The sequence below is a fragment of the Equus caballus genome, chromosome 5, assembly GCF_041296265.1.
Source record: "Equus caballus isolate H_3958 breed thoroughbred chromosome 5, TB-T2T, whole genome shotgun sequence".
In the NCBI taxonomy this organism is placed as follows: domain Eukaryota; kingdom Metazoa; phylum Chordata; class Mammalia; order Perissodactyla; family Equidae; genus Equus; species Equus caballus.
Genome location: NC_091688.1, coordinates 72,648,427 through 72,659,469, shown reverse-complemented (window position 1 = coordinate 72,659,469; position 11,043 = coordinate 72,648,427). Strand labels below are relative to the sequence as shown.

The 11,043-nt window shown below is 36.8% G+C and overlaps 1 long non-coding RNA gene across 1 annotated transcript; it reads left to right on the top strand.

Annotated features, from left to right (window-relative positions):
• Positions 1 to 2,462: 2,462 nt before the first annotated feature.
• On the top strand, positions 2,463 to 7,682 carry LOC138924379 (uncharacterized). Its single transcript, XR_011439426.1, has 4 exons — positions 2,463 to 3,002; positions 5,876 to 5,935; positions 6,799 to 6,837; positions 7,067 to 7,682. It is a non-coding gene; the product is annotated as an uncharacterized lncRNA (long non-coding RNA).
• The last annotated feature ends 3,361 nt before the right edge of the window (positions 7,683 to 11,043 follow it).

Sequence of the window (11,043 nt, the reverse complement as noted above, 5' to 3'; positions counted from 1 at the left end):
ATCCGAGTTCTGTGGTAGAAGCCTCAGCCAAGAGTTGTACATCTCAATTCTGCTCATATTCGATTGGCAAATATTAATTATGGCCATATCCAGCTCTACGAGAAGCTAAAAAATGTAGTCCTCAGCTGGGAAGCTACTTCCTAGCTATGACTACAGCTATAGATGAGGATAATGGATTTTTTTGACAGCTAACCCTAACACTTGCATATACACAGAAACACACACACAAATGCAAACACACACACACATATATGCATACGTGATGCCCCATCAAAATCTGCTTCCAGGGAAGGTCTGATATTAATCATTTATACCTTACTGTATATTTCATTCAGTTCCTCTTCTGAAAGGTTTTCCCTGGGAAATTCTTATATTCCCATCTTAGATATATTTTACAAAACCTATGTTAAACGGGGCTCCATGGTCAAGAAATTTGGAAAGTGCTGGTTTAAAGAAAGGAAAACTGGTTTTTTTCTCAGAGAGTTTTTCACAGCTGTTGAATGTGTTAATACAAATTATAAATCTTTAAGAAATGAATATTACATGCAGCTTTTCCCCAAAATAATTGACCAGAAAACTTTTTTGAAGAACCTTTTTTGTCATTTAGAATTACTAGGGTGCCTGGGGCACCCAGTTTTGGAAACAGATTTTGAGGAATTTAAAACTCTGGTGAGCTTGAAAAAGTCAAGATATGGGTTAGTTCCCAGCCCTAAAATGATAATATAGAGAGATATTTTTCCACATAGGTGTAAAACTATTCTCCTACAAACTTGTGCCTGCTGTTTTGCAGTAGATCACTCCAGAAAGAGGTGCCCCAGAGCCCTGACTCTGAACTGCAGAATACCTTCTGCTCTGACAGATGGGGGCCTGACAAGCTGTTGTTGCCATCAATACAATGCAAATGTGAATTCTCTTTACAGCTTTGAACAGGGCTCTTTTATCGCAGCAGAGGACTGGTCTGAGGCCCTCAGGAGCACTACCAAAGGAGAGGACGCCTTCATTTCTGTGAAGTCTCCACCCCATTCTGTGCTCCCTGTCTGAAGCCAGATAATAAAAATAATCCCCAAAACAAACAAAAGATTTTATTTGCTGGCCAAATTTCAGATCAATAGAGCAGTTGGGAAGGAGCCAAGATTCAGAAGCTTGCATGGTGAGAGAGGCTACAGATCATTAAAGAGGAACAGAGCCATAAAACACCAACACAATTGGCACAACCGACTGCAGTGCTTTTGGCAGGCTCTGCACAGAGGCCACGGATTGAATGTTCCTGGAAACTAGCACAACCCTCTCCACCAACAATGTGGGTGAGGCCCTCTTAGGTCACCTGAAAGGTACGCCGGGGGCCCATGTGGGAAGGTCGCTTTAACCCTCCGGATGATTGAGGCTCTGTGTTGCATAGCGCTTGGGAGCAGTGTGCTCGTCAGAAACAATCTATTTACATAGCAGCATTTAAACACAGAGGACCAGGGTCCTTTTCACACTTATCATGCCTGGAAAGGTTGGCAAATAGCAGTTCAATATCTTGAAGTAACTGTTAGAAATCATAGCATATAGCCTATACCAATCTTTAACACATGTTATTTTCAATTTTCTGGAAAATGGCAGCCTCCAGGTGGGGGTATGCTAGTTCTCATTTGTCAAAATAAATGTATGAATGAATATATAAATGAATGAGGTAAATCTACTCTGAAGCCAAACTTTAAGAGGGATAGATTGAAAATCCATGCTCGTTAGGGCTCAACTAGACTTGTCTGGTTGGTATCCCTAACTTTAAGCAAACATTAAATTTCAAAATTAATTATTAACATACAGAAAAAGGTGGAAGTTGCTTACAAACTGGTTGTTTTCTTTACAAGAGGATTTACCGTAAGATTACTTTTGAAAAATTAAGGTACAATTTACATAGAGCAAAACACACAGATGTTAGGTGAGCAATTTGGTGAGTTTTGACAAATGTATATATCCATGCAGGTGACACACAAATCAAGCTATAGGCCATTTCCCTCATCCCAGGTAATTTCCTCACACTCTTTTATAGTCGCTTCACCCTCACGCAACCATAGGCAATTACTGCTCTGTTTTCTATCCCTGATATTAGTTTTGTCTGTTCTGACCTTCATGTACTGAAATCATACAGTATGTACTCTTTCATATCTGACTTCTTTAGTTCTTTAGTCTTGTGAGATTCACTAATATTATTGAGTGTTATCAATATTTCATTCTTTTTATTGTTGTGTAGTATTCCACCATTGCTAGCCCTGGTGATCTAGTGGTTAAGATTCCATGCTCTCACCACCTGGGTTCATTTCCCGGTCAGAGAACCACAACACCCCTCTGTCATCGCCATGCTGTGGTGACTCTGTGTTGCTGTGATGCTGAAAGCTATGCCACCAGTATTTCAAATACCAGCAGGGTCACCCATGGCAGACAGGTTTCAGTGGAGCTCCCAGACTAAGACAGACTAGGGAGAAGGATCTGGCCACTCACTTCTGAAAAAACCAACCATGAAAACCCTGTGAACAGCAGCAGGGCGTTGTCTGATACAGTGCTGGAAGGTGAGAGGATGGCGCAAAAGGACCAGGCAGGGTTCACTCTGCTGTACATAGGGTTGCTAGGAGTTGGAATCCCCTTGAAGGCACTAACAACAAATTCCGCTGTATGAATATGTCTCCTATTCATGGACATTGGAATTGCTTCCTGGTTTGGTTTATTATAAATAAAGTATTTAAAACATTCTTTTATTTATTTTTTAAATAAGATATAATTGACATATAATATTGTATTAATTTTAGGTGTACAATGTCATGATTTGATATATGTCTATACTGTGAACCGATTATCACAAGAATTTAGTTAACATCCATCAACACACATAGTTACAAAATTTTTACTTCTCGTGATGGGAACTTTTAAAAACATTCTTGTGCAAATCTTCTTTTGATGTATGTTTTTATTTCTCTTAGGTCAAAACCTTGGGGAGGAATTCCTGCCTCAGAGGGCAGGTATGTGTTTAACTTTCAGAGAAACTGCCAAATAGTTTTCCAAAGTGGTTGGATATGTGAGAGTTCATCTTGATCCATAATCTCATCACTATTTCCAGTACTCAATTCTAGCAATTCCAGCAAGTGTAAAGGATATCTCATTATGGTTTTAATATGCATTTTTCTGACAATTAGTGATGTTGAATATCTTTTTATGTTCTTATGGACAGTTTATATATCTTCTTTTTACTATAGAGTTATTTTTTAATAATTATATAAAAATATATATAAAATCATTTTAGTATCTCTAGCATATAGTAGGTATTCAACTAATGTTCACTGAATTAATTAGAAAGCTCTTCTAGCATTTTCAAAACATGATATGATTTTGAAAATGTATTTTTATAAATATTTATCAATATATAAATTTAGACATGTTATGAGTGAGTTTAGCACTAAGTATGATCTCTACCATTCATACCCCATCAAAATGGACCCACTCAGTTTCTTGATTGGCCCAAGTAATATATGGCACAAGTAAATTCACATGTATGACTCATAGCAAAACCCCTGAGCGGGACAATGGATGACTCAGTGTTAGATATTCAACACAGAATAGAGAATGAACTTCTCTATGAAAGATCTAAATCCCAGCCCAAGATCTGCAATTTGCTAGCTGTATAAATCACTTAACCTCTCCGAGTCCCAGCTAATCGTCTGTATGATGGGTATGAAAATATCATCTCTCTCAGAGATCTACTGATGAGAAATCAATTGCATAAATCGAAGAAACACAATCCTGGGCTTGCTTAGGGGGAAGGTTGTCCTGAGACAAAGTCTGCAAAGAATGCTCGTGCTCATCTGACTACATGTTCCTGGAAAGCAAAAAGCCTGAAGGACTCCAAAATTACCTAGAGTGCCTCATATGGTGTCTTACTTTTCAAAACAGACCCCAAATGAAGATGATTTGTAAGCAAGGATAAGATTATATTAGGTCTTAGGTACAGGTTTTTTGGGGTGAATGAAACAGGGCTATTTAATTAAAAATAAACATTTATAAAACAAACAAAGCCGATAGAAAGCATGTAGTCATTAGTACACAAAACCTGTATATGATGAAGCCCATTCAAACAAACTTAATAATACAGAAACACACCTAGTGCAATTATAGTCCCTGATTTAAATCTTTTTTTTTGCATGAATAGTTACATCCTTGTGAATCAACACTTAAAAGCCAAAAAAAAAATTTTTTCTTGAAAGTGACACAAACTTGCTTCACAAGCTGGAAAAAGATGTTGCTTCTAATTAATTTTTGTTGCAAAGCATAAATCCATATTTCGCTATCATTTTAAAATAAAGTACCTTCTTATAATTCCTGTCCAAGGACTTCTCCTATATTTATATAACAAAATGAGAATACAATAATGAGAAGGTAAATTATTTAAATTCATTTACTGAAGGCAAATTTGTATCAATCACAACCTTGATTTAACATTTTGATCATTTTAATATTACCACAAATGTTCTTCTTCAGATTATGAACATTTCTTCTTTTAATAAATGCATTATGATGCAGCTCTGAACTAAGTACTGTTTTTTTCCTGCAGGTAAGATTTGTTTTTCAGATTTTTTTTTGTTTACAAAAAGCATAACAAAAGTGCTTTAATGTATTATAACCAGATCAGAATTTAAATATTTATATATACAATCACAGATATATATAAAGTTAAAATTAACTCTATCTTAAATTCTATTTGTTTACGATGCATGACTCTAGGTGTTTCTATTTCTTTTTATTTTATTTCTACTGCAAAAGATAATCTAGCCAAATCTTAACACAAACAAAACAAGAAAAAATTCTTGTTGTGTGTGTTTGTGCGCATTTTTCACCTATTATAAAGAACTACGAGACAACTAGAGAGAAAAAAATCAAGTAATTGCCTCTGTTCTGCAGGTAGATTAACAGAGCATATCTAGAAAGTTGATATAATTTAATGGTAAGTTTGAATTTTCATTGTATATCTGATATTCAAGGAGTTCTGTCCGTGGTTTATACAATGTTTTAGGTGGATTATGTTCTTTACACAATTGTTGTATTGCTGAAAAGATATATATTGATTTCTGGAAATAAAAACCATATTTTACATTCATTTAGGTGGTTTACTGTTTTGAAGAACTCTGATGAATTTTGTCCTAAACCTCATCAATCTTTTGTAATCCAAATTATTTCTCCCTAATTTATCTGAAGTTTGGAAACTTGAATTCTTATAAAATTCTTATAATGTGAGTGCTAACTCTAGATCTTTCTTCCTCCATGTTGTCCGATAAGCTATGATTTGTATTATTGTAGTATGCAATACTGTGTGATTTTCTATATACCCAAGTAATAAACAATATCCATGAGCTGTTGTATACATTTGTCCCTCTTCCTCCAAAATTGGATTTGTTTCTTGTATTTCAGGGAGGAAGGACCAGAGTAGTATAATTGGCATAGTTTGGGGGAGAAATTGTATTTATTTAAGCCATGTTTAATCTTGTTGACATGTTTTAAAATATGCAGGAAAGATAATTTGAAAATTTAGTCAGATTGGATTGTCAACTTCCAGATGTAGTCCAGAATTAGAGAATTAGGATTAGAAGGCAGAAGGAGGCCTCCATAAATTTTACTGGATCCTCTTTAATAGGAATATTGTCAGTTACTCAAGGGGAAAGAGAAGAAGGTAATTTACATGAATGGCTTGGGAGATAATGGGGAAAATATTGCAATTAAGAATTTCAAATATCAGGAGATAGCTTAGGCTGGGTTAATCTATTCACTTGAAGGCATTTGCTAACCCAACTCAGGAACAGAAATATTTAAAAGGAGTAATTAACACTTGCATATTAATTAACAGGTGTGTATACAGACTGAAGGAGATGGAAGCAATGCAAAGGATCTGAGACAGTAGCCCGAGGTAAGAAGAAAGAGAATCAAGTCAGTGTTTCTTAGAAGACAGATCCATTGGGGAAGATGCTTACCAAGGTTGTCAGTAAGAATTCACAGAAGCAAATATAGATAAAAAACAATAGATGTAAGGAATCTTGAGCTATTCCAATTAGATAGATAGCTTGGCACAAGAGTGGAGGTGGTATCAGAAGCAGACAACAGGTAGATGTCCAAGTAGGCTGACTGGTTGGTCTTTGGGCTAAAGCCATGAAGAATAGGATTTGGGGCCTGAAATATACCAATTAGAATACGAGTTGGCTATGTCCGACCTTACTCGCAGGCTGTTTTCCTAGACATACGAACCCTACCTTCACCTCAAAATTCCTGTGAAAAGCTGCTCATATTTATCCAAGAGTATTTCTCTGGCTCTGCCATTTTGTCTCTGCCCCAACTTTCCATACACCCACTCTGTGCTACCAGAACTTGGCTTTGTCTCTTGATTTTGCTCCTTTGCCTTAATTTAGAATTGGTTACTCAGCTCCAGCTTGTCTATTTAATGACTGACTCAGAATTCCTAGAGGGTGCTTTCTCTGGTCCCTAGACTTTGTGCCAAGAGACTGTAGCTAAGGATTACACAGTGCTCAGATCTAGCACTGGATACCACTAGCCCACCCAGCTTTTTATTTAAGAAAAAAAATTGATGATGGATTTGCTAACTTGGTTAGAACTGGCTCACTTAAGATTGAATCTAAAGGGTAAATACATCAGCTAAATACTAAGCAAAACTTCAAAAGGCAGGGATGAGAATTTTTGTGGTACAAAAAGTTTACGCGCATTGTTTCATTTAATCCTTACAACACTACCACAGGAATTATTGTGTCTATTTTGCAGGTGTGCGAATTTAAGTTCAGAGAGAGTCAGTAGTTGAAGGTAGGTGGTGAAGCTGCTAAGTTACAAAGCTGGGTATGAAACCCAGGTTTATTTGATATAATCAAATAATCATTTTATTTCTACTTCACTGTGGAAATAAGATTCCCTTCATCAGGCCCTTTGCTTTGGATTCTGATAAATAATGAAATAAATTCTCCTAGACAGGACAGAGGGCTGATCTGACAGGCCCTAATCCTTTATCATGTCTCCTCTTTTCTCTACCATCCAGCAGGTGGGAAGTTCGAGCAGAATGAAGAACTCAGAGGTCTCAAAACCAGCACTCCCACTTCTGGGTATACATCCAAAAGAAGAAAAATCAGTATCTTGAAGAGATACCTGCACTCCCATGTTCATCGCAACATTATCCACAATAGCCAAGATGTGGAAACAGCCTAAGTGTCTGTTGATGGATGAATGGAAAAAGAATATATGTATGGAATATTATTCAGCTATAAAAGAGGGAATTCCTGCCATTTGTAACAACAAGGATGGACTTAGAGGACATTATCCTAAGGAAATAAGCCAGATACAGAAAGGCAAATATGGCATAATCTCACTTATATGTGGAATCTAAAAAAGTCAAACTTATAGAAGGAGAGAGTAGAATGGTGATTACTAGGGGCTGAGGAGGTGGGGTAGGGGAAACGGAGAGATGTCGATCAAAAGGTATACAGTTTCAATTATAAGATGAATACATTCTGGGGATCTGATGTACAACATGGTCACTATGGTTAATTGTATACAAGAAAGTTGCTGAGAGTGTAGATCTTAAGTGTTCTCACCACATACACAAAAAAGGTGACTATGTGAGGTGATGGAAGTGTGAATTAGCTTGATTGTGGTAATCATTTCACAGTGTATATATATATATATATATATATATATATATATATATATAATCATCACATTGTATACCTTAAGTATATATACATTTTTTTGTCAATTACATCTCAATAAAGCTTGAAATAAAACTGTATATAAAGAAAGTAGTGTTCTCATGCTGAGTCCTATTCTACAGTATACCTGAAGAGGAAGCCAGGAAAAGGGGAATAAAATCCATGGTTACTGAGTTTAGCTAGTTAGTTCAGGGACTTGAGGATGTGTATCAAGATGATTAAGAACAGGCATTACCATCCAAGTCATTTGGTTTATAAAAAAGGACCTGAATTTACCAGTTTAGGGCAGGAGATGCAAACTATATATATCTGATTTGACCAGCAGATGGGTTTTGTTTGGCCCACAGTGAGTTATTTTGTTTTTTCTTAAAATGTCTTTAGGTAGGGTATACATTCTCTAATTTAACACAGTTTCTATAATTTTCTGTTGTCTTACCCTCACTACTTAACTCAGTTATAGTACCCATGGACCTGGTCTTAAGGCATTTGAGATTGCGCCTCTGGAATGGAGACTGGGTGGGGAAATTAACATAGGATCAATAAAGAGAAGGGGAGAAGAAAGAGGCTCACTTGTACTTCTCTGCTCATTTAATCTCCTCAGTAAATTTGTGTGGGAGTAACTACCACCATTTCACGGAGGAGAAAACTGAGGATCAGAGAAGTAAAATCATTGTTCTTAAGCACACGGGCCAGAGGGAATTAGACAGGAGTCCAACTCAAGTCTGCTTCATCCAAAATCAATATTCTTGGCAATACACTGAGCTGCCTGTTGGCCCCCAGTCCTACCTGATCACCTGGGCACAGCTCTTCAAAATGAAAGCATATGGTCTCTGGGGGATGCAATAGTTGGGTTTTTTTTTTCTCTCCACAACTCTTGCCCAGCAATTTTCAAACAATTTTTAGCAGTGGTTCTCAAATTATACGCTGCATAAATATCACCTGGGAAACTTGTGAAAAATGCAGATTCACCACCTGACCACTCTTGGAGAAACTGCAATATAGAAGTTGAAGCATATAGTAGAGAGAAGCATCATCATAGGCATGAGGAAGGAGTGAGAAAACCTACTGTGCATATTAATGCCAGGCCCTTTTGTATGTGGATCATTAACATTTCCAAACTTCTAATGAGATATATAAACTGTGTTGAGTTCAGTGAACCTAGAATTCTCTCCTCAGCATTATGAGATTTTAGAACTTTCCCTATCAGCTGAATTCTTTTGTTAGTATATATAATTGCAAATTAAGTCAGTGAGAGTCATGCCCAAATGCTTCAGAACTGATATAAATACAATCACCAGAAGAGTTAAAGACTTGAGCCAAATATTGCCTTTAACTGATTTCAGTGAGAGTATATGCAGTCATATCAAGTTAGCATATATTGTTATAAAATCTAGTTTATAATAAATTTATGAAAACATGTCCCACTGAGTACTACTCACCAAAGTATTCTCTAGGTTAATGCCTGACATGCAGGGGAATCTCTACACATTTCTATTGAATGAATACATAAAAGTACTGAATCAAAAAAGGCCATGCACTTTAATATTTTTAAACAACAAACATTTGAGGTTCCCTTTTTAGAATGTATTTTTGTGCCAGTTAATAAGTCTACTCTAGAAAACATCTTTTTATACCAAAGGATTGTCTACGAGCTCGCCTTTTTCATCATATATTCAAAATAACTTTTCTCAATTCCAAACATCATACCTGCATTTAAACAAGAAAATTTAGATGTGTGTGCATGCATGTGTGTATTGTGTGTATGTGAGTGTGTGGTAAATCTACAGTCTCTGAGGGTGAACTTAAGAGAGGGACATTCCTAAAACATTTTAAGCAACCGAGCCATCAAAATTGTAATAATTTTATAACATTTCACAACAACAATTTTGAAAAAAATAATACTCATTTTTATGTACAAGTTCTGATTCTTTCTTTCTTCCTTCTTTCCTTCCTTCCTTCCTTTCTTCCTTCTGGTTTCAGAGGCTCACGTGATCCTATTCAAGGCTCGTCATTCTTCATGCCTTTTTATCTCTGCTAGGATCTTGTTTCTTCAGCATTTTGTTTCTGGCTACCTGTGCATGGACTCCCTCTTTATTGCCCTTTTCCCCATCTTAGCCAAGATTCTTGATAAAAGGGTATATAGGCACTCTGTACACTTTCTCGCCTCCCAGTCACACTTCAAGCAGCCATCGTCAGAGTTTATTTATACCATCTACTGACGATGCCAGTGGGCTTTCGCACGCCTCATCCTACTAGACTGCCCTCTTGCATTTGACCCTTCTGACAGTTCCTGTTTTCTTTAACATTTCCCTCCCTTGGTTTCAGTGACACTGCTTACGCCTGCTCTCCTCCCACCTCTTTGATCTCTCTTTTCTGTTTCCTTCTTGCTCCCTTTACTCTCATCTCCACTAAACCATGGTATTTCCTCAGGTGATGTCCTTGACTTTTTCTCTTTCCACTCTATACACTTTCCCTGGGTTATTTCATCCTAGCGACTCTCAAATCTATATCTTAAGCCTCAGCTTCACTCTTGAGCTTTCTGAACATGTACAGTGGACACTGGCTATGTCTACATGGATGTACAATGGGCACCTCAGAACAGCTTATTCAAAATGGACTCTGTCTTCTTTTGCTTAACAATCTGCTTTAGCTTACATAATCTTTTATCTCAGGGAACAGTATTACCAATCACCAAGCAATATAAATCCAGGGGAGGATAGATAATGCCCACCTAAGAAACTTCTTTGATGCCTTCCTGCTCATACATTAGTGTGATTGTGTATGTAATCATACATTAATGTATGGAATGTAATCATACATTAATCTGAATTTGTGTTGCCTTTGTGTCCTTGATGTGTCCCATATCAAAACTCTCTTCTCTATCTCCCCTAACACTGCTAGGAGGTGGAAAATAAGTCAAGCAGTGGCAGACCTTTCCTCCCCGCCCCCACCCATCCCCAGCAGTCTGCAATTTTCTTCTCTCCGTCATGAAATCTCTTCAGATTCCCAGCTCCCTACAACTCCTCTGGTAGAATTGATAGTCCTCTGCTTTGTATTTCCCCAAACTCTTTACAAACCCCTGTCTGTGTAGCTCTTGTTTACATATCTGTTTTCCTTTGTTAGATTATCATCTTCTTGAGTAAAGGGGTTATATTTTATTCTTCTCTCTATGCCTACCACAGAACATTTTATGTAGTTCCTATAAGACACAATACATTTTAAATAAGTGAATGTAAAAACTAATTTTTTGAGGATTAAACACTAGAATTTGAATAAGTTATAAAAGTATAATCAATGATAAAACAGGCGC